Source organism: Mobula hypostoma, chromosome 1 (genome assembly GCF_963921235.1).
Source record: "Mobula hypostoma chromosome 1, sMobHyp1.1, whole genome shotgun sequence".
Taxonomy (NCBI): Eukaryota; Metazoa; Chordata; class Chondrichthyes; order Myliobatiformes; family Myliobatidae; genus Mobula; species Mobula hypostoma.
In genome coordinates, this window is record NC_086097.1 from 134,725,010 (window position 1) to 134,752,792 (window position 27,783).

A 27,783-nucleotide genomic window follows, 5' to 3' on the forward strand; every position below is an offset into this window, starting at 1 on the left:
ACCAACTGATTGTTGACTACAGGAGGTGGTAATCAGAGTTCCATGAGCCAGCCTTCTTCAGGGAATCAGAGGTAGGGAGGGTCAGCAACTTTAAATTCCTCTGTGTCATTACTTCAGCACGTAACAGCCATTACAAAAAAATGGCATAGCAGATCCTCTACTTTCTTAGAAGCTTATGAAGATTCCGCATGTCATCTGAAATTTTGACAAACTTCTATAGATGTACAGTGGAAAGCATACTGATTGGTCACATCACGGCTTAGTACCAAAACACCAAAGTCCTTGAATGGAGAAAATCTACAAAAAGTAGTGAATACAGCCCAGTCCATCACGAGTAAAGCCCTCCCCATCAATGAGCACAGTTATAATAAGCGCTGTTGTAGGAAAGCAGCATCCATCATCAAGGGCCCCACTATCAAGGCCACTCTCTCTTCCCACTGGTGGCATCAGGAAGGTGGTACAGGAGCCTTAAGTCCCAAGCCACCATGTTCAGGAACAGTTATTACCCCTCAACCATAAGGCTCTTGAACTAAAGGGAATAACCTCATTCACTCCAACCGTGAACAATTGGTGGACTCACTCTGAAAGACCCTACAACTTGTGTTCTAGATATTTATTGCTCATTTATTATGATTTTTTTCCTTTTATTGCATTTGCAAATTTGTCATCTTTTGCACATTGGTTGTCTGTCTTTGTCATGTGCTGTTTTTCATTGACTCTATTATGTTTCTTCGTATCTATTGTGAAAGCCTGAAAGAAAATTAAACTCAGGGTAGTATATGTACTTGGAACTTCGAATCATTTCTTCAAGTCCACATGCTCTTTGTTTTGTCAGATGAGTGCAAAATGCTCTAACTCCATCTACAAATTTGCAGATGATACAACTGCAATGTGCCAAATCTAAAATAACAATGAGTTGGAGTACAGGAAGAAGTTGGAGAATCTAGTGACTTCAGGAAGGTTGGGGGGGCGGGGGGCAGCAGTGAACACACTCCTGTTTACATCAATAGTGCTGAGATCAAGAGGGTTGAGAGCTTCAAGTTCCTTGGAGTAAACATTACCAATAGACTGTCCTGCTCAAACCATGGCCAAGAGAGTGCACAAGCACCTCAACTTTCTCAGCAGTCTAAAGAAATATGGCATGTCACCTTTGATTCTAACTAATTTTTATAGAAGCACATAGAAATTCAAAGTTCAAAATAAAATTATCAAATTATATATATGTTACTATACACTACCTTGAGAGTAATTTCCTTGCAGACATTTACAGGGGGAAAAAAATGTAGCAGAACGTTATGAAGACTGATAAACAACCAACATGAAAAAAGCAAGTAGTGCACGAATAAAAGTAATACTGAGAACACGAGTCTGTAGGTTGTAAAATCAGTTCAGAGTGGTAGTGAAAGTAGTTATCCATGCAAGATCAGGAACCTGATAGCTGCAGGGTAATAGTATTCCTGAACCTCGTGGCATGGAACCTAAGGCTTCAGAGCATCCTGCCCATGGTAGTAGTGGGAAGAAGTTTATGGCCAAGATGGTAGGATCTTTGATGACAGATACTGCACTCCATGTAAATGGTGGAGAAGGTTTTTCCTATGATAGCTGGGCTGTATCAGTAGCCTTTTTCCATTCCTGGGCATTGGTGTTTCCATACCAGACCATGATGCAAACAGTTAGATATTCTCTGATGTGCATCTACAGATGTTTGTCAAAGTTTTTGGTGACATTCAGAATATACACAAACTTATAATGAAGTTGAGGTTGAGGTTGTGTTGTGCCTTCTTTGCGTTGGTACTTACGTTCTAGTTCCAGGACAGATCCGCTGATATGTTAACGCCAAGGAATTTAACACTACTGACCCTCTCCACCTCCATTCCCCAAATAAGGTCTGGCTCGTGGACCTCCAGCTTCTCCCTTCTGTAGCTGATATTTATCTCTCTGCGTTTGCTGAGTGAGAGGTGGTTGTTGTGGCACCATTCGACCAAATTTTCACTCTCTCTCCTAAATGCAATTCATCATGACTTTGATTTGGCCAACAGCAACGGAGTTTTCAGCAAACATGAATATGGCATCCTATCTGGTTGGATCACAGTTTGATCTGCCCTGGACCACAAGAAACTGCAGAGAGTTGTAGACATAGCATAGCACATCATTGAATCCAATCTGCCTTCAGTGGACACCGTCCACAATTCTCACTGCCTCGTGGCAAAGCAGCCAACATTATCAAAGGCCCCACCAATCCCAGACATTCTATCTTCAGTGCCTTCTCATTAGGCAAAAGACACAAACTCTGAAAGCACATACCACCAAGCTCAAGGACAGCTTCTACTCCACCGTTATAAAAATATTGAATGGTCCCCAGTACGATGAGATGAACTTTTGACTTCATAATGTACCTCATTATGGTGTTGCACCTTAATGTCTGCCTGCACTTTAACTGTAAAACTTTATTCTGCTTTCTGCTGTTTTCCATTGTATTATCTCAATGCCCTGAAGAGATGAAACGATCTGTATGGATGGCATGCAGTTTTTCCCACCGTACCTCAGCACATGAGACAATAATAAACCAATTAATTTAAATTAAAAATTACATTGACGTGTCTCATGTTGATCATGGTCAAATACAGTTAAATATGATTTTAAATAATCAAGAACACAAACAAATTAACCTGCCTTTTTAATTAATCTAATTGCCATTTGTGAGAGTTTCTTGATGCAACTGGCTGCCACATCTTTGATACTGTAAAACACTTCTGGGCTAAATGACAATTTGCAAGTTGCAATATACATGCAAGTTCTTTCCCTTGAAAAAAATCAAAAAGGGCTGCATGTGCTGGAAATCCAAAATAAAAACAATAATGTGCTGTAAAATATTCAACAGTTCAGTTTCCATCAATGAGAAAGAAAAACAGAATTAACTTTTCAGCCCCGAACAAGGGGTAAGCAACTTATTGACAAGAAATGGTAGGCTAGGTACTGATTGACTATTTCCTGTGGCTACAGGGTCTAGAACTGGGAGCAATACTTCAGGACAAAGATTGTAATAAGGAGATGTTAGTTTAACATGGTTGTGATGCTTCATTCCAGAGGGCTATGTACACTCAATGGCCACTATATTAAGTACCTCCTATATCTAATAAAGTCACCACTGAGTGCACGTTTGTGGTCTTCTGCTGCTGTCGCCCATCCACTTCAAGGATTGACATGTGCGTCCAGAGCTGCTCTTATGCACACCGCCGTTGTAATGCATGGTTATTTAAGTTACTATTGCCTCCTATCAACTTGAACTAGTTTGACCATTCTGCTCTGATTTCTTGCATTTTTGCCCACAGAACTGCTACTCACTAAATACTTTTTTGTTTTTTTGCACCATTCTCTGTAAACTCTAGACTGCTGTGCGTGAAAATCCCAGGAGATGAGCAGTTTCTGAAATACTCAAACCACCCCGTATGGCGCCAACAATCATTCCACAATCAAAGTCACTAAAAAAAAAATCACATTTCCTCCCTATTCTGATGTTTGGTCTAAACAACAGCTGAACCTCTTGACCATGGCTGCATGCTTTTATACACTGAGTTGCTGCCACATAATTGACTGTTTAGATACTTGCTTTAACAAGCAGGTGGACCTAATAAGCGGCCATTGAGTGTACATTCAGTCAGTGAGTGCATTCAAAACAGAACTCAATGGGTTTTTGATATTAGAGCATTCAGGAATATGGGGATTAAACTGGACAATGGGCTTTAGGTACATGATCAGCCATGATCTTATTGAATGGCAGATTAGGTTTCAGGAGATATATGGCCTCTGCCAACTATTTCTTTTGATCTTAACATTGTCAAAAGGTATGTGCTTGGCCATTTGCCTTCAAAACACAAAGCTGTAAGTAAAATCCTAGCAAAACAATTGGGCATGAAAATGTGGGTTGTCACTCCAAGGCTGTACTGAGTTAGAGCACAGTACACAGAGCAGTCGTGGAACTCGAGTGAACACAGAAGCTCCTGTGCCGTCACTCAAAAAGATGATGATCTACTTTCCCAGGAAAGGGGATCTAAAACCTAGTGGGCATAGGAGAATTGATTTATTGTCATATGTACTAAGGTACAGTGAAAAAAATCTTGCATACCATCCATACAGATCAATTCATTACAATGATGCATTGAGTTAGTACAAAATTAAGAGTGTCGAATAAAGTATCAAAGTATAGAAGTGTAGTGCAGATAGATAGTAAGGTGAACGGTCACAAATAGGTAAATTGCAAAGTCCATTTTATCGTTCTAGAGAAACCAGCCTGGTATCATCTGCCTAATAGGAGTCGGAAAAGAGGCATTTCTGGGGTGGGTGAGATCTTTAATTACACTGGCTGCTTTAAAGATGCAGACAGAGTTCATGGAAGGAGGGCGAGTTTCCATGATGTGCTGAGCTGGAACCACAACTGTCTTTGGTTTCTTGATATAATGGGCAGCGCTATGACGCATTGAATGTGGAACTGATTTATTATTGTCACATGTACTGAGATACCGTGAAAAGCTTGTCTTGCATACTGTTCATACAGATCACAGTGCATTGAAGTAGAACAAGGTAAAACAATAACAGAAAGTAAAATAAGTTATAACAGCTAGAGAAAGTACAGTGGAGGCTGACAGCAAGGTGCTAGGTCAGAACGAGGTAGATCGTGAGGTCAAGAGTCCACCTTATTCTACTAGAAAACCACTTAAGTAGACTTATAACAGCAGGGTAGGTGACCTTGATAGTTGTGGTATGTGCTTTCAGGCTTTTGTATCTTCTGCCCAATGGAAGTGGGGAGACAAGAGAATGTTTAGGGAGTATGAGGTTTTTGATTATGCTGGCCATGTAACTGAGCCAGCTAGAAGTATAGAGAAAGTCACAGAGCGGAGGGGAGGCTGGTTTTCATGATGTTCTAAACCTAAAGGGAGTTGTGGACAAGAACAGCAATTGCCACATCATGCCGTTATGAATCCAGATATGATGCTTTCTTTGCTGCATAGATAAAAATTGATGAGGGTCAAAGGGGAGATGCAAAATTTCTTTAGCATCCTGAGGAAGTAGAAACACTATCTTAGCTATGGCAAATACATAATTGGATCAGGACAAGTTGTTAGTGATGTTCACTCCCAGGAACTTTAAACTCTCAAACTTAGCTCCACTGATGTAAACAAGAGCATGTGCACCTCCCTCTGCTCCCCCCTCCACCGTAAACACACATTTCTTGAAGTCAATGACCAGCTCTTTTGACACCCCGTCTTCTTCCTCTCCTTCCTGTACTCTAACTCTTCATTCGGGTTATGGAGGGCTGTGGTCCCGGTATAGGTTGATGGGAGTAGGCAATTTAAATGGTTTGGCATGGACTAGATGGGCCAAAGGGCCCATTTCTGTGCTGTTCTTTTCTATGACTCTATTTGAGATACAGCCCATTACGGTGGTGTTACCTGCTGATGGAGTTCCAGCTGAAATTTGCCACACTGTCGTGAGTGTGCTGGTATTAGAGTGGGGGGGGGCTGAGGGCACAGCATAGTGGGGCACTCGTGTTCAGAGTTATCATGGAAGAGGCGTTACTGTCTATGCTTACTGATTGCAGTCTACTGGTCAGGAAGTTAAGGATCCAGTAGCCAAGGAAGGTGCTGAGTCACAGATTTAGGAATTTGGAGATGAGTTTGCTTGGAATTATAGAACTGAAGATGGGGCTGTAATCAATAAACAGCAGTTTAATTAGTGTCTTTAATTAGATCAAATAGTTCCATTTATTATCAGAGTATATAACCTGAAATTCTTACTCTTTGCAGACACCATGAAAAAAATGACAGAAAAACATTAGAACCCCAAAGCCCACTCTCCCCCTCCCCCCATTTCAGCAGAAAGTGTCAGCGCCAACCATCCACAAAGCAATGGCAAAGCCCCTAAAGAGAGACCTTGATCTGCAGTCAAAAATACTAGTTTACCTGACTGCTTGGCATGCCACAGACTCTGACACTCTGACTCACTCTCTCTCTCTCTCTCTCTCTCTCTCTCACTCACTAAGAGGACAGAAAGATTTTACCCATTTCACAGCGAAAAGGGAGACTAACAGTCGCTGTTACTATGTTACAGTCTGCCACGTGACTTTTTATTCCAAGATTCTCCAACTCGAGAACTGGCAACAAACTCCCACCACCATCAAAGAGAGAGAGCGAGCAATCACTCGACTTCAGAGACCTCTGTTCAGATGCTCCACAGATGAGATGAAGGGCAGAGAGATAGTGTCAGCCATGATCCTGGTTTGGTGGTAGGTAAACTGCAGTGTGTTGAAGTTTAAGATGAGAGGTAAAAAAATTTTAAAGGGGACCTGAGGAGCAGTTTGTTCAAGCAGAAAGTAATGAATATATAGAAAGAGGTGCCCAAGAAAGTGCTTTGGGCATATAGAGTAAATAAAACTCTTAAAAGGTACTCGGAACATGCATCATCACAGGCACCAGCCTCCTCAGCATCGAGGACATCTTCAAAAGATGATGCCCCAAAAAGGTGGTAGCCATCACTAAAGTTCCCCATCACCTAGAACATGCCCTCTTCTCATTGCTACCATCAAGGTGATGGTGAAGCTGCACACTCAACATTTTAGGAACAGCTTCTTCCCCTCCACTATCAGATTTCTGAATAGAATATGAACCCATGTACACTACCTCAGTATACTTCCTCTTTTTGCCTTACTTATTAATATACATTTCTTATTGTAATTTTAGGGTTTTTTTTGGATTATGTATTACAATATACTGCTGCTGCAAAACAACAAATTTCACAACTATGCTACAGATATGAAACCCGATTTTGATTCTGATCCTGATGGATGAATTGGGTGAAAGGGCGTGTTCCCATTCTCTATGAGTAGGGAAGTTATCACTAGCACCCTGACTCAATCCCTCATTGGCTGTCAGACATTATGGTGATCTCTCTCTCTCTGGCTATCCATCCCACAGGATGATGATGGTTCCTTTCAGTCAGTTAGTGGGGTTGACCCCACTCCTCAGAAAGGAACGTGTGCGTGAATGGATCTTAGGTGAGTGGGGGGTTGCACAGGTCCAGACCCACCCTCTCGACATCCCCTCCCCGATCCAGTGGCATGGTGGGGTCCAAGACGGCTGGGGGAAGTTCTGTTGCAGTGAATGGCCAGACCAAGCTTCGATGCAAGGGATGCCCTTCCCACGCTTCACGGCACGTGTTTGCTAGATGGCCATTGACCCTACGGGAGGGTTCATTCGCCCTTTGACAGGTCTTGTTTTTCGTCCTGCAGGGCATCTAGCCACCCTGCTCACCAGGCAAGGCCGGTGGGGAAGCCGGTTTAGTCGCCGACCACCCGACCATGTGATAGGTAGTACTGGGTTACATGGTACCAGTAGCGCTCAGACGAGTGACCTGACCAGAAGATCATGGTGATATCTTGAGAGGTAAAAAAGTTACCACGTAATTGCAAGTTGTTCTTTCAAATACACACATTTATGACGTCCAGGCCCCCCACTTGCCCTGTTGTGTTTATCTTCCTTTTCAAATTCTTATCTACTTGATTTGAAAACTCTTACTGAATCAGCTTTCACTATCATTCTACATTATAGCAACTTGCTACATTGAAAAAATACTTATCTCCCCTCACGTTCTTCTGACAGTTGATTACAAAACTGCTTTAATGTATATAGTGTCTTATTATATCAGGATGCCTCATAGGATTGCACAGCATGAACTACTCTTGAAGGACACTGCTGGTCATTCTGCATGACCAACATTGCAGCAAGGATGAATTGACTGGATAATCTATCATTTTAGCAGTATTAGCTTCAGAAAAGAATAATTGAACAGCAACGCAAAGCCAATGATACAACTTACAAATGTCTCCCTGAAAAGCAGGTCACCTGCGTACGCCCAGATCCTGCCATGCTGAAGAATATCAACACATCAGATCAGAGAGAAAAATGGTGCTGAAGTAAGCCCACGTCATTTTAAAATTTCAACGAGCCGGAAGAGCGAAGCCATTCAGTTCACTTTGCCACCAAAGCAAAACCGGGAAAACTAACTTGGGAAAAAGACTTGTGTTACGACCCATGGCACTAGTAGTGTGCAAATCAACCAGCAAGTTAAGGGAATGAAGATATGGATTGTGAGTTAAGATTGCTCAGGACCTGCTGTTGATTTATGCTGTTCTGCAGTTGGCTTCATATAAACTGCATCTTGCCTGGGCCTCTGTTGTAGGATTAAGAATTGTGAGAGCTAATAACTAGTAAATGGGGATGTGCATTGCGTTAACATAGTAACAGGGAACTACAGACAAAAGTAGACACGGAATGCAGCAGTGATGACACCCATGTTTCAGGAACTTCACTAATTATGTTAGAGTATAATTATTGCTCTAATATTGTATTGATCTAATAGAAAACTGGACTTGCTGTTGGACCTGTGGATATTCATTTTATTCTGTAATCAGGACCAATTCTGTTAATTAATTAAGTCTTCCTGTAGCCACCATTCTGTTATTAAAGTGTAGTTTTACTGGTAATCTTGGCAATTTATAATATAAAGGCTGTACCAAATTCATACTCAGGTAGATCATCTTTGGCTGGTCTCCCAAAGCGCACCAGTTTTTAATAAATCACCCATTAGTTCAAACACGAGCTCTGGGTGATCTTTTAGTTTACTCCTACAGCTTCACATATTTCTGAGAATTTTCTGGATGTGCAGAGCAATTACGCATTTGTTGAGGCTGGAACTTAACCAACAAATGTGATTGTTGTCAGGAACAGGTTTATCATCTCTGACATTGGTCATGAAGTTTGTTGTTTTGTGGCAGCAGTACAGTGCAGTACATAAAAAAATCACTATAGATTACAAAAATAAATAGTGTAAAAGACAAATAACGAGGTCATGTTCATGGACCGTTCAGATATCTGATGACGGAAGGAAACAAACTGTTCTTAAAACATTGAGTGTGGGTCTTCAGGCTCCTGTACCTTCTCCCTGATGGTAGAAATACAAAGAGGGCATGTCCCAGATAGTGACTGTGTTCAATAGTGCTGCTGTCTTCTTGAGCACCACCCCTTGAAAACGTCCTCAATGGCAGAAAGGGTTGTGCCAACGACGAAGCTGGCTGACTCTGCGATCCCCTGCAGCCCCTTCAGATCCTGTGCATTGGAAGCTCCAAACCAGGCTGTGATGCAACCAGTTAGAATGCTCTCCATCATACATCTGCAGAAATTTGCAAGTCTTTGGTAACACATCAAATCTCCTCAAACTTCTAATGAATCAGAGCCACTGGTATGCCTTCTTTGTGATTACCTCAATGTGTTGGGCCCAGGATAGATTCCCTGAGAAGCTGCTGCCCAGGAGCCTGAAGTTGCTCACCCTTTCCATCAGTGACCTGTCAGATGAGGACTGCAGTCCTCACAAAATGGAAAGAATTGAAACTTCTGCTCTTATTCTTACACGTAGTCAACTCTTGTTACATATTTAAAAGCTTCAAATTTTTATTTTTTTTTTATCTTTCCCTCACTTTATAACTCTTTCTATACATAATCCAAGTTACCCCATTTTGTCTTCTGATATTCCTTTATCTTCCCGTAGTGCCTCAAATCTAACCTGCAGGTTCCTTTATTCAATATGGTCCCATTTGTCACTTAGCCATAGAACCGTAGAAGTTAGGAATTGGGAATAGGTCATCCAGCCCCTTGAGTGTTCTGCGACAAAATATGATCACAGCAGAACACCCAAAATACTCTGTCTGCTTTCACCCTATATTCTTTGATCATTAACCACTAGAACAGTATACTCTAAGAATTAGGTAATAATATGACTTGAAATACATTCTGTAAAAGTGAATGCTAGAGATTCACCACTCTCTGGATGTGGAAGCATGTTCTATTACCAAAACAATGAAGCAATACAGAAGGTGAGGAGTAAAGTTTAATGGGTTTCTTAGGTTTTGTTGTAATTTTCTTTTAGCTCTCCATGACAAACATCTTATGTGCAAAATATTTCCTTCCACCTTAGTGTTATGGATTTCTTATTCATTTGTTTTTAAGTGAAGTACCACAACTGAGTTAAAGGCTCTGCTGTTTACAGGTGTAATACAACAAGTCCCAAACTCAAAAACCAAGCACACAGCAGCACCCCTCAAAATTACAGCTAATAATTCTGCTACACCCATCAACACATCCTGGACTCCAATGTGCCCCTATACGTCTGATAGCACCATCACCCCATTCATCTCTCTTTGCTTCCAGCCTGTCACAAACTTCTATCTTGATCTCCTTTTCTACATTCCTCAGCCATCCTCAAACATTTCCCTGCACTTTACAACACTGGATCTCAGATACCTTGGAACAGGATGAAAAGTTCATCAACATAAAACACAGATCTCTCTACACATGCAGCTCACCAGGTGAGTTTGTCAAGCTCTGCACTTTTATTTAGGATTTCCTGCATCCACAGTGTGGCTTTGTATGCAAAACCCTTATTGTTTAAATAATATATTGCCCAGCTTTGAAATCCAGCATCACATTATATTGTTCCTTTCCATGCCTCGTGGTGCATCGGGCAGCAACCTTGCTGTTACTTTTGCATTTTTTATGACTTTTTTTTAGGTCGAGATATGACCTCAATGCTCAACCCAGCATGGATGGAAAGTGTGCAGGGCGCTGGCTGGATTCAAACCAGGGATCACTTGCCTCACAGTCCAGTGTGGGCCAGCTATCACATTATATAGGTTTTACTTAAAGCACAGGACACCTGCTCTGAACTGTTCTCCTAGCACACGGCCTTGATAACATTCCTACTGCTTTTGAAGTATATACCTTTTGAAATAATGGCAAATGGGAAGTGAAAGAGTGACAAAGAGACAGAGGGCAGCAGCTGCTTCTGAAGGCCAGGTACAAGCTAAGATTCCCAATCTTGAGTTTTTAAAAAGAAAATTACTCTGGCTTCAAGTAAAAGAAATCATTTAAGATTTGTTTGACTTACACTTAAGGTAGTTTGCATTCACTGACAGATGGTGTTAATAAAACAGTTTCCTCCCCGCCCCCCCAACACATTGAGCAGTGAAATTCTGAAATGGAAGCTGCATGAAAATGCATGCAGCCATAACGTGATAAATGAACACTTCCAAATTCGTTTGGGCTACCATTGCAACGTGTAACCTTGCCAAACCTCAGAGTGATTTTAATAATTCAGGCAGACATCTACAACAGATGCATGAAAACTGCACAAACAATCCCATTATCAGGAAGCAAAAGCCCATTAACGAGTGGGAACAGTACATGCATGCATTGAACTTGCCAGTGTCACAGAGTAAGCCTGACTTGACACAGCAACTGAAACTCCCAGCAGACAGTGATCCATTCACCAGCCTGTACGTACTTGTTAAATAGAAACAGAAATTCAAGCTCCAGATTTCCTACAGTAGCTAGGCACTGTGCATGCTTCCAAATTTGGAGCATGCCTGACACCTAGTGGCCACTGATTAGATGTGAAGTGACTAACAGCGCAGTTATTTGGTTCATTAAAGCTGGACTGACTCACTTGGAAAGTCATCCAGTTAATCCCATTCCCCTGCTCTCTCACCAAATCACTGCAGCCGTTTTCTCCTTCAGGTGTTTATCCAATTCCATTTTGTAAGTTACAACTGCCACAGTCGAGCAGTGCTTTCAGTGCCGAACCACTCTGAACAGCAGGCTTATGCAATTAAAAAAATGCTCAAACCAGGCCAGACGGTGACTCAGTACACATGGACTGCACCTTCCTCCTTGCAAGCTTGCTGTCTTTACAGGAACACACACAAAATGCTGGTGGAACTCAGCAGGCCAGACAGCATCCACAGGAAGAAGCACAGTCAACGTATCGGGCCGAGACCCTTCATCAGGACTAACTGAAAGAAGAGATAGTAAGAGACTTGAAAGTGGGAGGGGCTCCATATCAGAGAGTCAGATGCTCAGTTAAAGGACAGGACCTCAAAGCTGTGATCTCAGGATTGTTACCCATGCCACGTACTGGTGAGGCCTTCAGATTTTTGGATCATTCAGCTCTCTTCTAGGGAAGATGGAAGCTATACAGAATGGACAGTTTGCACCTGAACTAGAGGGGGACAAATATCCTTGCAAGGTTTGCTGGTGCTGCACAGTGGGTGGTGGGGGTTAAAGTTGAGTTGTAGAAGGATGGGAACCAGAGTGCCATCTATGAATATCGAGATGGTGTTCATAGGTTTATGGACAAGTAGAAAGTTGTTTCCCCAACACCACAAACAATTCAAGTCTCAGTCTCTTTCCTAGTGTTGGTGAATCAAGAACTAGAGCACACATGCTTAAGGGGAGGGAAAAGATTTAATAGGAACTTGAGAGGCAACCTCTTTTTTCTAAAAAGGGAGGCATCTGTGTGGAATGATCTGCCAGTGGAAGTACCTCAGGCAAGGACATTAACAATTTTAAAATACAGTTAAACAGGTACATGGATAGGGAAGGTTCAGAAGGTTATCAGCCAAAGACTGGGACAAGCTTGTATGGGGCATCTTGGTCAACATGTGCCAGATGGCCCGAAGGGCCTGTTTCCGTGCTGTGAATCCACGTTCAGTCTCTCACAGAAATTACAAATCAAAAACTGCAGATGCTTGAAAGCTGAAATAAAAACGAAAAATGCTGGAAACATTCAACAGGTCACGCAACAACTGTGGGAAAAGAAACAGTTAATGTTTCTCCTCTTTCTTGGATCCATCAGGAGGACTGGGAAAGTGAGAAAATAAAATAGTTTTAAGCTACAGAGGGGATGGAGGGAGCTGAAAAGTATATTTCTGTTGAGGTGATTCCAAGCACTTCTGACCTGCATTTCACATTCTTTCATGACTGCTCATTTTCTCCCCCTTTAACTTCCCTCATTGATCTATCAACCAGTCAGCCCCATAAAATGTGGATTCTGCCAGAAAACCTGATAGTCCTTTTGTCTACCATGCTCTCTCTGCAACTTAAATTAACTTGTTTTCACAGTTCAGGTGAAGGGTCCCAGATCTGAAGTATTAATTGTGCTTCCCTGTCCACAATTACTCCTTACCACCTGAGGGTTTCCAGAACTTTCTGTTTTTCTTTCACTTTTCCTGCAGAGCCAGCATGAGAAATTGATAACTGGAAGTTACCAGAGTAAAGATGATCTTGACACAGATTGGAGTACTTTCCTGCACAATCCTTCATTTCAGCCAAATATATCCTTTCCAACTCTTTCTGTGACAGCTCATGTCTATTTTCCCAGCCTGGTACTCTTTCAGCTCTCAGAAAATGTACCCCACCCCCAACCCCCAGTCATAGTTCTACTTTGCTGGCTTAGGTAGTTTGATCATTCTTATCAATACAATATAGTTATTAGAGTTGCAGAATCTAAATGCATTTATTTTTAAACTAATCACCATCGTTTAAGTTGCAAGAAATGCAAAAGAGGGCTGGTCTGATTTAAATGAAACTTTGCATAAAGCTCATCCTTTAAAAGCACACGCACCAGGGAAGTCTTTGAATTTGAACTTGGTTGCTGATACTGGATTTTCCCTGGCACAAAGTGACCCTTATGTTCACTTTCTCTGTCGAATAGCTTTGGAAGGCAAAGCAACCCAGAAGGAAGCTGCACTTATAATAACTGATTAGATCTTTTTCCTCTCCTTTCCTTCATTCTTTATTGCCTATTGAATCCATGCTCTTTCCATGGAAAATCCTGGACCATTCTTTGTCCGTCTATCTTCCCTCACCTCATCCCACCAACTGGGCTGCATTACTTCTACCTAAACTGCTAGTTGCTACATAGAAAAATGCTACCCTTACACAATAAGGGACCTTAAATGAAACTACTTAATACTGTAAAGCCTTACAACCTTGTTCATCTTCTGAACTCAACCAAGAGATGAATAGAAGATGAAGCTGGATAAACATGAGGGAGGACCGATGGGTGAAATGAAGAGTGAGAGGAAGCATACATGCAGAATAATAGTCTTGATTCACAATGACTCCTCCAAAAGACACAAAGAACTCAAAAGCTCATTGTAAGGCCAGAAAAGGTACCTAGGCTTTAAAAAAAAAAGTTCTGCTTCTCAAAATCTCAAAAATCACATCTTGCATGTGTGATAAGGTACCTGTAAATTTAACACCTGGAGATGAGATAACCCTATTTTACATTATGTTCCATCTGATCAACAAACGACATGAAAGATTAAGTAGTCACTTAAATTTAAAAAGGTGCATTATGTTATTTAAGAGCCATCTTGTTAATTATGTGAGATTTCTTGTTAATATAAACATTTTTTCCACTAATGCTGATCTTGCCACTTCTCATCAATCCATATTGGAATCAGTGCTAAAATAAAACATTCTAACTCACTTTATACTCTAGTAATCAAGTACAATTTCTTGGCTGCAAGAGAAGTAACTCAAGATGCTGACAGTCCTAAACTCTAGACTCAATGGTTTGGGTTGACGTAAAGCTGACTGCGAATATAAACAATTGATGCACTTGTTTAGATTGGACAGCCTTCACATTTGTTAGGTGTGAGCAGAGATGGAATGAGACACAAAAGCTAAGTGATCTATCCCAGGGGGTCAGAGGGTAGGGATATGCAAGCTGACCTCTTAACATCAACATTCATCACAGTCAAAACTAAGTGGCTGGAAACTGCATTGGTAAAGTTTAACTTATTGATGCACACAACACTGACGCTAATTTTACATGAAGTTTGCATCAATGTTTTGTACATCAGTGAGTTGATAATGCTATGGTCATTCACAAAGAAGAAAAAGGGCAATAGACATATTTATCACAATGTGATTTCCCTTGGATCACTGGGTAGCACTCTTACCTAAATCAGAACAACTTGGATTTAGTTAAAGTCTTGTGTGGCCTCAAAGACATTTGTGAATGGTAGTCACTCAATATATCCCAGCAAGCTCCTGCAACCCATGACTTAAATCTGTTTAGTTGGTTCCATTTGTCAATGGAGCAGAACACTCAGAAGGCAGATACAACTCAACAGATATGCTCTACAGTATAGTACTCCTGGGCTTTGGAGACCTGAGACGAATTTCATCCATAATCTATTTTAGTAATATAGCGTAAGGTTGACCAGTGTACTGGCAGTGTACTCTTCCTTGCATAATGCCATGGGATTCCCTCAACAATATCTTCCTGGAAGTCAGAAAACAAACATTTTGCTCAAAGTAAACAGTTTTAAGAACACAAGAACTAAAAAAAAGAGGCAGGAATAGGCACTTGCCTACTCTTCTGTTTAATAATATCATGGATGATCTTTCAGCTTACCACCACTCTCACACACAACCTAGCAATCCTCAATATCCTGAAGGCTAATTATCTCTTCCTCAAAAGCACCATCAACCAACACTTCACAGCATTCTTGGGTACAGATTTCCAGAAATCTATAGCCCTCTAAGTGAAGGAATCTCCTATCTTTACTGAATAACCAACCAATTATATTTGAGACTGTGGCCCCTGATTCCAGACACCTTAGGCAAGTGAATCTCATTCCTGCAAAAACTCTTTCAAGTCCAATAAGAATTCAGTAATATGCCCAATGAGATCTCTCATTACTCTAAACTCTGGGGAGTACAGGCTCACTCTGCTAAAGGAGACATTAAAAGGAGGAATTTAAGGAAGCACTAAATTCATACTTATAAAGAATGGACAAAATTTGTATCTATGTTTGTGATGTTGCAACAAACAAGTTTTACGATGATCCTGTACTTTAAAATACCTGTGCACATGACAATAAAATCAACTATTGACAAAAGTTACTCATTAAAAGTTCACTGACTGAAGATGACCTTTCCCCTGTGTGTGCATTTTAACACACTAATCAGGACTCAGCCCTTTTCCCCAGATTTATCCATGTCCATAATTAACCGCATGGTACAGAGGGACTACTACCATGTGAGCTCTCAGAAACCTGAAGCTCAGTGCTATAATCCAGATGGTAACTGTGCTTCAGGTGAGGACCAGCTCCAAATTACCACTCACAGTCAGCAAAGTTGGATGTGGGGTATAACATCCGTGAAACCTAGGAGTCATGTTACGTTTTAAAATGTCTCTGAAATTGAGGAATTGCAAGAGTGGTAAAGTCAAAGTAAACACTTTTTTAAAAAAATTAACAGAATGAAAAACACAAAGTCATTAAATTCAAGTGAACAAGTTTTTAAAATCTTATCCCTTCTTTTGCCTCCAAATATGTAAACATACAACAGTAACTACAGATGAAGAAAGTGAACCTACCTTAGTGACTCACATGTGTCACACCCAACACAAGTAACTATCATCCATCACCCATGTGGACAAGAAATAAAAATCACGATGAAAAGCAGGTAGAGAACCAAGAACAGTCCACAAATTAAAAATCTACATTTTTCTTTTTCTTCTCCAAAAATATCTCTCCAAGAGTCAGCATTGTTTCCCAAAAAGCAATCAAATTGCTTCTACAATTGCCTCATTCTATTTTCGCTCCTATTCTTCTTCTAGTTCATATACTGTCACACCATTTTGTCTTCAGCTGCAGAGACAAAGTTATACAATTCCAAAGAAAACAAAGGAATATTTTTAGTGGGCATTTTCTGTGTTCAACACTCCCCTAATATCCAGGAAGACAAAATTATGTTAATTGACAATATATCAGCAGAGGATTTGTCTATTTGCATACCCAACTAGATGCACAACAGAACAGTTGGACCAAACAAAAGTAAACTCGAAATTCAAAATATTTCATAGTAGATTTCAAAACACATTTTGGCAAATGGGCAAAACCACTTCTGCGCATGAGTTGCCTCCTGGTACTAACTCTGTGATTTAAACCTTATGTCAAAGCATCCATTCATACAAAAAAAATCTGAATTTTCAGATCACGGCAAAGTTACACAGGGAAGAACTCACACCAGTGGATCAGAAGGTAATGGTTCAAGACCTGTTCTAGGGATTCAAGCTCTCGATCCAGGCTAATGCCCAAGAACAGTACTGGAAGTGTGCAGACTATCAAAGATATTTTGTTTCAGATTAAAAACAATGTTCTCCAATGTGGACACAATAGCTTCTTTCTTCTACTTTTGTAGAGTGGTGCAATGCAACTGCACCATAAAAATTACTGAGTTATCACTTAGTTGCTTCCTACATTACATCAGTATCTACACATAAGAATGGATCTCTCACTCAATGTCAACAAGACCAAGGAACTGACATTAGACTTCAGGAGGGGGAAGCCAGAGGTCCAGGAGCCAGTAATCATTGGAGGATCAGAGGTGGACAGGGTCGGTAACTTTAAACTCCAAACTCCGGAGCGTCACTATCACAGAGGACTCATCCTGACCCATCATATAAATATGATTGTGAAGAAAACACGACAGTGCCTCTACTTCCTCAGGACTCTGCAGAGATTCAACATGTCATCAAAAACCTTGCCAAAACTTCTATAGATGTGTGGTGGAAAGTGTGCTGACTGGCTGCATTACAGGCTGGTATGGGAACACCAAAGCCCTTGAGCAGAAAATCCTACAGAAAGTAATGGATTCTGCCCAGCACATCACAGGTAAAACAGTTCTGACCATTGAGTACACCTACACGAAATGCTGCTGTAGAAAAGCGGCATTAATTATCAGAGATCCTCACCACCCAGGTCATGCTCTTTTCTGGCTGCTGCCATCAGGTAGAAGGTACAGGTGCCTCAGGAATTGCACCACCAGGTTCAAGAACAGTTACTACCCTTAATCATGGAGCTCTTGAACAAAAGGAGATAACTACACTCATTTAAAGACTTTAAACTTGTTATTTCACACTCGTTATTAATTTACTATCTGCATTTGCAGATTGCTTACAGTTTACAGATTCCATTTACTGTTACTGTTCTATAGATTTGCTAAGAATGTCCACAGAAAAAGAATCTCAGGTTGCATCCTTACTGTAGCTTGCTTTCCCAAATAGCTTTGGGCAAAGGTAAAAAATGTGGAAACTTTACATTTGGGCCTTTTATCTGTGTAAAGAATATAACGTGTAAGGAGTTGAGGTTCCATCAGAGATCATTTAAGCATCAACTAATCTGGCAACCTGAAAAATAATCATATGTAGTCAACACAATGGAGCACAATAAAACATAAGAATGTGAGTCAAACTACACATTGACCCCAAAGAGCCTGATTTAGCTTAACTGAAGCAAGAGACTGATCAGCCATGATCTTATTGATGGATGGAGTAGGCTCAAAGGGCCATATAGCCTATTCCTGCTATTAGCTCCTAAATTCTTATATACACATATGCAGGCATTGGAGATAAAGCAAGGACTAATCGCAAAGTCAGTCTCCTGTGTCACATGAGTGAGCTACTGTATGAAAGGAAGCCTTGGATATATTTGGGCTTTGGACCATCAGAGGCAGTTAAAGTGGCTTTTAAGAAACAAATACAAACTAACATTTAAGAAAGCAGTTAATCTGGCACATTAGTGGCCATGGGAAAGCAGAAATGGATTCAAACTAGTGAGAAATAAATAACAGGCACATATTGATCATTATGAATCTTTCAATAAGTGGAAAGTGCCAAGAAAGCAAATTCCTTGGAATTATTTTGATGACACAAAGTTTCTAGGAGGAATAAGTTAACACGATATAGTTGTCTGAAGTTATTTGTATTTTGTAAGGGTTAGGTAGAACAGTGATGATGTTGCTGAACTAGTTATTACTTAATACTTAGACTATTGATGCAGCGGCACGTCCAAATCCAACTACAGCTGCTGAAGAAGTTAATTTTAGTTCATTAAAACTGAAATATCATGCAAGCATCAGTGATGGTGACAGAATTGTTTTAAAAATTCATCGAGCTCACTGATGTCATTCAGCAAAAGAAATGTGCCATCAGTCTCGGCTAAGTACAGCTTCTGATTCACCAATATGGTTGATCCTTAAAGGCCCTCAGAGAGCCTTATTTATGGGATTTATACACTTTTTCCTCATTCCAAGTTCTACTTTAGAAACCTACATTACAAGGAGCACCTACCTCAAGTTCCCGTAGAGCACTGAAGTACACTGGACTGAAAAGGCTTTCTCTTTCTACAAGAATTTCACAAAGCATCATTTTTCTTAAGATGCATGACAGTGGACACATTATAAAAATATACTCTGAACAAGGTATAAGCAGTAATTCAATGCTCAGCATCTACAGAATCTCAAGATTGAATTTCAGATCTGCTCTCTAGCTTATTTTTCCTTCATGCCAGCTACAAGTTAGTTAAGAGGGTTTAGACTTCACTGAATAAAGTGGGTTTTTTCCCTCCATTTTGCTCTCTTGTAGTAACTGAAATACTCAATGTCCTACAACAGAAAGAATGGCAGGCCAACAACCTCTTAGACAATTCCTCACAACTGAGGATTATTTGCTTCCACTGCAGATGTGTGGGTTCTCAGATGACTGGTGAAGCCAGTGTGGAAATCTCTTTCACAGACAGGACAGGAGGTGGCTGATGGGTACTTGCACTGGTGCTCTGTGTGCTCTTGGTACATAGATCCAAGGTTCTCAGTACCATCCCAGATGTTTCATCTCTAGTTTTCAGTGGTCATGGACACAGATTCTCAGGAATCAGTGGGAATGTTGCATTTCAAGGGGCATTCAGTACATTATTGAATCTTTTCCCTTGTCCATGAGATAATCACTTTCAAGTCAGGGCTCAAGATGGATGGATGGTCTGTTTTGGGAAACTGGTGCTGGGCAGGCAATGGAGTGGCCTGCATACAAAGCAAGCTCCCACAAACAATGTGATAATGACCATCTGCTGATGTCAGTTGCAAAACAGCAGACAGGGCAATTAGAACATTTACTTACAGAGTCGGCTGAAAGACAGTACCATGGACAGTGCAACATTCCCTCATCTGATGCAGGGTGTCCCAAATTCTTATGTTTTGATGTCTTTGTTTAGTCCTTGGGCTTGGGTCGACACAGAGCCTTTTTCATGAGCTAAATTAATGGGAAATCAACAGCCTGGCATTGCAAAATGCCAGAAATGTCACTGCAGATATCTGCAGCATTCAGAGCTTTTGCAAAGCTTTGTGCCCTCAACGTATTTAAGATCAGAGATCAGAGCACCCATGGACATCTGTGCACCAGTCAGTGAGTCGAAAGGTGGGGAACACACTTCAAAATTCATGTTACAGCTGAAAATGTTTACTCAACAAAGCAAACTGCCTACAGTCTATTGAAACAGGAACAAAGTGCATTGGAGCAACTAGAACTCATTATCCAAACTTCAGATCCTGAAGGAAGCAATATTATTCATCCAGCAGAACACTGTTAGTATGATGCAAATGATGTGCAGATAGTAAATTCTAGTATCTCACATTACAGTGAGTTCCCCTTGAGCTTTCCAGTCAAATAACTCAATATTCCAGCTTCCAAGTACGGAGATGTACATGTATGCAAAATTGAGTCCAGACCTGGATCTTAATTGACAGTGGCAAACTTGAACCCAATTCAAACCCCAGGTGCTTATACTTTTTGCCTAACTCGGTCCTAGGCTCTCAATATGCTGATTGCTGCTGTTCTCTGCATGCACAGATTCCTGAACTTAACATAAACAGAAATGGTTCACAAATGCATTCAATGACCCCACATACACAATCACATCTCGTCAGACCTGGAATACTGGAGTGAAAACGCTGGCATTTAACAGTACCGAACTGTTGATTTCCCACTGATTTAGCTCATGATAGAAAAAATGCTGCATTGATATAAACCTGAAGGTTAAAGATGGTCATGAGAATTTGAGGCCAAGTACAGCAAGGGAGGGCTGCAACGCCCATGGCTCTTTCAGATGACTCATTCAGCAGAAGTTCTAACCGCGCACTTAGTTGGCTGTAAAAGATCCCAAGCTGAAATTTTGATTCAGAGCTGGGTTCCTCTGCCTGGTGTCTGTCCACTGACATTAACAGCTGGTCATTCTTATATTGTAGCCACACTCCTGAGTATCACAGATTTTAATGGCTCACTTCTGGCAGCTGTACTAATCCTCTAACTTCCTATCCCTCTTTCAGACACACCTGAAAATCTCCCAAACCTCTTCTGAGCAAGCTTTTGGTCATATTTTCTGAATATCTCCTTATCTGACATTTTGGTACATATTCTTACAGGACTTTAGATGCTTTACAAAAAAAAACAGAAATGTTGGAAGAACTTAGCCAGTCAGGCAACATCTGTGGAAAGAGAACTCAGTTAATGTGATATATTAAATGAGAAACAGTAAAACATTAACTAGCAGAGTTGTTCAGTACTTTCTATATTCGATTCAGATTCCAGCATCTGCAATTTTAATTCATTTTCCATTGGAATGTTTCATAATGTGCACAAAGGATGGACATTGAATCTTTGGACACTACCTCACTTGTTTAAAAAAATGTACAGTATTTCTGTTTTTGCACATTTCTTTAATCTATTCAATATACATAATTGATTCACTTGTTTATTTTTTTCTCTAAATTATATATTGCATTGAACGGCTGCTGCTAAGTTAGCAAATTTCGCGTCACATGCCAGTGATAATAAACCTGATTCGGATTCGCAAATCTACATTTCTGTTGTTAAGAGTTGGAAGTAATTGTAATAAATTGGCAAGCTAGTTCATCATTTATCAAGGTACAATGAAATATTTTGCTTTGTATGCCATGCACACAGATCAGTTCATTACAACAGTGCACTGAGATAGTACAAGGGAAAACAATAACTGAACACAGAGTAAAGTTTCACAAGTTACAGAGAAAGAGCAGTGAATGCAAACAATATTTTACAAAATGACTAAGAATTGGTTAAAAGATTTAGAAGGTATTCGAAACTTCAACACCAAATGATGTTGCAAGTTTATTTTATTTCTGTATCCAGTGTTAGTGTGAAGGAAGTGCCTGTCAGGAAGTAAGTGCTGAAGATTATGCACTCTTAAAATTGACAGTGACTGTAACACCTAGGATAGCTTTGTAACGGATTGTGCTAAAAATTAAGATTTCAGCTCTTGTCAATTTGATGTTTTGCTGAACATATAAGAGTGCAAAACAAAGTTTGGAGCAGAGAACAGTACAGCACTGACAGACCAGACAGTGATGCAGCCTGTCAGAATGTTTTCCCCATTACAACTATAGAAGTTTTTCTGCCTATTTGCTGACATGCCAAATCTCTTCAAACTCCTAATAAAGTATAGCCACTGCCTTGCCTTCTTTATAACTACATCAGTATGTTGGGACCAGGTTAGATCCTCAGAGATCTTGACACCCAGGAACTTGAAACTGCTTACTCTTTCCACTTCTGATCCCTCTATGAGGATTGGAATATGTTCCTTCGTCCTACCCTTAGCTGAAGTCCACAATCAGCTCTTTCATCTTATTGACATGAGTGCCACGTTGCTGCTGCAGCACCACTCCACTAGTCCTGTACGCCCTCTCATCACCCCGAGATGGTTGTATTGCCAGCAAATTTATAGATGGTATTTGAGCTATGCCTAGCCACACAGTCTTGTGCATACAGAGAGTTGAGCAGTGGGCTAAGCACACACCCCTGAGGTGCGCCAGTGTTGATCGTCAGTGAGGAGGATATGTTATCACCAATCCGCACAGACTGTGGTCTTCCGGTTTGGAAGTCGACGACCCAATTGCAGAGGGAGGTACGAAGGCTCAAGTTCTGCAACTGCTCAATCAGGGACCATCTCCCAACCATTAAGAACATCTGCAGGTAGCAATATCTCAAAGAGGCAAAATCCATCATTAAGGGTCCCCTATCATCTGGGCAATGTCTTTATTGCATTGCTGTTATCAGACAGGAGGTACAGGAGTCCGAAGGCCCACACTTTATGATTTCAACAACAGATTCTAATTTGGACTATATTTTTCTCAACTTCCACTAATGATATTGTGCAGGTAATATCTAAATATTAATTTTTAAAATTTATATTCTCCTGCAAAAAGCTAATTTTCATAGAATTTATACCCTGTGTATGTATGTCCATGACAACGTACTCGAACAAACTCAAAAGCAGTCACTTACAATCATTATTCATTATCTGACAACAATTTTAATATCCACCATGCACACTTTAATATTCAGGCTCATTCAACATTTGTGCACTATGCTTGGTCTGTTAAGGAGTCTACCAGCCCACAAAACAAAGTTTTTCCGGACAGAATAACTAAGCAAAAATAAGAATTCTTGACATTTTTTATCTCTCTAAAGTTCAAAGTCCAAAGTAAATTTTCTTATCAAAATACATATCTGCTACCACGTACAATCCCGAGATTCATTTTCCTGCGGGCATACTCAGCAAATCTATAGAATAGTAACTAGTACAAGATCAACGAAAGGTCAACCAGAGCACAGAAGACAACAAACTGTGCAAATGCAAATATAAGTACAAAGTAAATAATGAGAAGATGAGATAATGAGATAATGAGATAGAGTCCTTAAAGTGAGATAACTGGTTGTTGGAACATCTCAATAGATGGGCAAGTGAGTGTAGTTATCCCCTTTTGTTCAAGAGCTTGATGGTTGAGGGGTAGTAACTGTTCTTGAACCTGGTGGTTTGAGTCCTAAAACTCTTGCACCATCTATCTGATGGCAGCAGCAAGAAAATAGCATGGCCTGGCTGGTGGTGATCTCTGATGATGGATGCTCTTCATTTAGATGTCCTCAATGGTTGGGAGGGCTTTACCCATGATGTCAACGTTATACAGAACTAGACAGGTCCTTTGACCTGACTCAAAGACAAAGATGCCTATTTCAGCTACTACCAATTGGCTATGTTTGGCCTATATCCTTCTCTGCTCTCAATGTACCCATCCAAATGTCTTTAAAATGCTATAGTAGTACTGTTACCCCCAAAACAATTATCTCTAATGGGGGTTAGCAGACAGAATTCTTGATTCTGTGTCAGAAGGTTGGAGCAGCCAAAGAGAGCATAAAATTTAGCCTGCTACTCCAACTGCAGTAGTTTAGCTGTGAGGGACTGCAGCACTGTTCGACTGCAACAGGATAAGCTGAAACCCTGCCTGCTCCCTCAGGGATTTCTAAAAAATTTTCCAGACAGTATTTTTCTTTTTACCAAGGAACAAATTACCTGCTTATCAACATTTTCTGGGGCATCCCTGTATTAAAAATCAGCTGATTTCTTCTGTAAGAATTGAGCTATTCACTGTCTATACAGAGCTGGTAAGATCACAGGCACTAAAGCTGCTGTTACACTCAGTCAGCTCTGCTACGCAAACCACCTTGCTCACCCAGCATCACCCATTTCCTGCTCTGCCTCAGGAACAGGTGACCAGGTGGATGGAGAAAAGGTTTGAAGGATGTGGCAAAGCCTCCTTGAAGAATGCATTATCTCAATCCACTCATGGGACCCTCTGCCTTACAACTACACACAGTGCAGAAGGAGCACTTGGGAAGTTATTGAAAATCTTGAGTAAGCACACAGTGGTCCCACATAAATGGCGGGAGTACAGTACCTCAGAAACCACCTCCATCTTGCCCAGTCAGGCACCTGCTAACCTATCCATGGAGGAATCTAAAATTTCAGCTTTGGTCACCTCACAACAGAAGAAGGGGCCAAGATTATGATTGGCACACAAGATGAAGCTAGCTTTGCTTTCTTTTCTAAGAAACATATTATTAAATTACTAGCTCATTTTGAAATTGCAATGCTAATGCAATATTAGATTTCCACATGAACCATGGCATGTTAATCCTGAAAGAACCAGTAATCCAAAATTTTCATTTTCATTTTACATGGCTTGATGTTAAATATTAACTGAATTACAGCTCACTGAAGCTCTACAGCACTCCCATTTCTTCAGTAAATATACACGAAGTGGCCACTTTATTAGGTACCTCCTGCACCTAATAAAGTAGTCAGAGTGCATGTTTGTGGTCTTCTAGTGTTGAAGCCCATCTACCTCAAGGTTCAACATGCTGTTCAGAGATGCTCTTCTCCACACCACTGTTGGAACGCATGTTTATTTGAGTTACTGACACCTTCCTGTCAGCTTGAACCAGTCTGGCCATTCTCCACTTACCTCTCTCATCAACAAGGTGCTTTCACTCACGGAACTGCCACTCACGGGATGTTTTTTCTGTTTTTCCCCCACACCATTCTCCATAAATTCTAGTGGCTGTTATGTGTGAAAATCCCAGGAGGTCAGTGGTTTCTGAGCTACACAAAACACCCCGTCCTGCATCAACAATCTTCCCACTGTCAAAGTCACATTGATCACATTTCTTCCCATTCCAATGTTTGGTCTGAACAACTGAACCTCTTGACCATGTCTGCATGCTTTTATGCATTCAGTTGCTGCCACTTGATTGGCTGATTAGATATTTGCATTAACGAGGAGTAGAAGTATACTTAATAATGTGGCCACTAAGTACAGACACAAGAAAATCCGCAGATGCTGGAAATCCAAAGCAACACACACAAAATGCTGGAAGAACCCAGCAGGCCATGCGGCATCTATGAAAAAGAGTAAACAGCTGACGTTTCGAGCCGAGACCCTTCGTCAGGACTGGAAAGGAAGGGGGAAGGTCAGAATAAGAAGGTGGGAGGAGGGGAGGAGGTGATGGGTGAAACTGGGAGGGGGAGGCGTGAAGTAAAGAGCTGGGAAGTAGATTGCTGGAAGAGATAAAGGGATGCAGAAGGGGAAATCTGATAGGAGAGGATAGAAGACCATGGAAGAAAGGGAGAAGGAGAAGCGCCACCCAGAGGGAGGTGATGGACAGGTAAGGAGATAAGATGATGGGGGGAAAACAGGAATGGGGAATGAAGGGGAGGGGGCAAATACCGGTAGTTCAAGAAATCGATGTTCATGTGACCAGGTTGGAATCTAAGGTGTTGTTCCTCCAAACTGAATGTGGCCTCATCGCTGCAGTAGAGGCGGCCATGGACAGACATGTCAAAAGAGGGATGGAAAGTAGAGTTGGAATGGCTGGCTACTGGGAGATCAGGCTTCTTCTGGTGGACAGAGCAGTCTCCCAATCTACGTCAGGTCTCATCTGTTAACAGGTGCTCGGCAAAGCAGTCTCCCAATCTACGTCAGGTCTCATCTGTTAACAGAAGGCCACACCAGGAGAACCGGATACAGTAGATGACCCCAAAAGACTCACAGGTGAAGAGTCGCCTCACTTGGAAGGACTGTTTGGGGTCCTGAATGGTAGTGAGGGAGGTGATGTAGAGGCAGGTGTAGCACTTATTTCCCTTGCAAGGATAAGTGCCAGAAGGAAAATCAGTAGGGAAGGACGAATGGACAAGGGAGTCATGTAGGGAGAGAAAGATGTGCTTGGTGGTGGGATGCCATTGGAGATGGCGGAAGTTACGAAGAATTATGTGCTGGACACGGAGGCTGGTGGAGTGGTAGGTGAGGACAAGAGGAACCCTATTTCTAACAGGGTGGCATGAGGATGGAGTGAAGACAGATGTGTGCGAAATGGAAGAGACATGGGCAAGGGTAGCATTGATGGTGGAGGAAGGGAAGTCCCTTTCTTTGCAGAAGGAAGTAATCTCTTTAGCTCTGGAATGAAAATTCTCATCTTGAGAGCAGAGACAGAGACTGAGGGAAGGGGATGGCATTTTTACAAGTGACAGGGTGGGAAGAGGTATAGTCCAAGTAGTTGTGAGAATCAGTGGATTTATAAAAGATATCAGAAGATAGACTATCTCCAGAGATGGAGACAGAGATCAAGAAAGGGAAGAGAGGTTTTGGAAATGGACCTAGTAAATTTGAGGGCAGGGTAGAAGTTGGAGGCAAAGCTGATGAAGCCAACAAGCTCAGCATGGGTGCAGGAAGCAATACCAATGCAGTCGCCAATGTAGCGTGGGAAGAGTTGGGGAGTGATACCGGTGTAGGCTTGGAACGTGATAGCTGACAAAAAGGCAGGCATAGCTGGGACCTTTGCAAATGCCCATGGCTACACCTTTGGTTTGAAGGAAGTGGGAGGAACCAAAGGTGAAATTATTGAGGGTGAAGATCAGTTCTGCCAGACGGAGGAGAGTGGTGGTGGAGGGGAAATGGTTTGGTCTGTTGTCCAGAAAAAAGCAGAGAGCTTTAAGGCCCTCCTAATGGAGCATGGACATCCAAAGTGAACTTTGGCCAGGGAACTTAAAAGTCTTTGGAAAAAATCAAGAGTGTGTAAAGTGTCACAGATGTAGGTAGGAAGGGACTGAACCGGGGGATAAAACAGAATCGAGGTATGCAGATACAAGTTCAGCGGGGCAGGAACAAGCAGAAACTATGGGTCTAACCGGACAGGCAGGTTTGTGGATCTTGGGTAGGAGGTAGAAATGGGAAGTGCAGGGCAAGGGAACTATGAGGATATATCCGTTGCTAAGTTCAGTGATAATGTGGGAAACAATGGCCTGATGCTCTTTAGTGGGGTCCCGTTCGAGGGGTAAGTAAGGGGTGTCTGAGAGTTGTCGCCTGGCCTCAGCACGGTAGAGATCAGTCCCTCAGACTACTACAGCACCCCAACTTATCTGCAGGTTTGATGGTGAGGTTAGGATTAGTGCACTTGATGAGAGGCCTTAAAGTTTTTTTCCCCCCCAACATCAGTAAAGGTTTCACATTTATCTTCACATTTCAGCCCCCTCACTATCACCTGCCAGTTTGTACTCTTTCCCCTCCCCCACCTTCTTATTCTGGCTTCTAACATTCCTTCCTCATCCTGATGAAGGGTCTTGGCCCGAAATGTTAACCGTTTATTCCCCTCCATAGATTGCTGCATTCCTGTGTTGCT

At 41.4% G+C, this 27,783-nt stretch overlaps 1 protein-coding gene across 3 annotated transcripts in view; it reads right to left on the bottom strand.

Moving 5' to 3' along the window:
* The window catches only part of znf407 (zinc finger protein 407), a 509,138-nt gene that overhangs the window by 459,694 nt on the left and 21,661 nt on the right, over nt 1-27,783 (bottom strand). The window contains exon 1 of one of the 3 annotated variants that reach the window (XM_063056041.1): nt 17,611-17,702. The exons of the other annotated variants lie outside the window; for them this stretch is intronic. The gene's annotated coding sequence lies outside the window, so the exon portion shown is untranslated. Of the gene's footprint in view, nt 1-17,610; nt 17,703-27,783 lie in introns of those variants that run through there. 3 annotated transcript variants of the gene reach the window in all.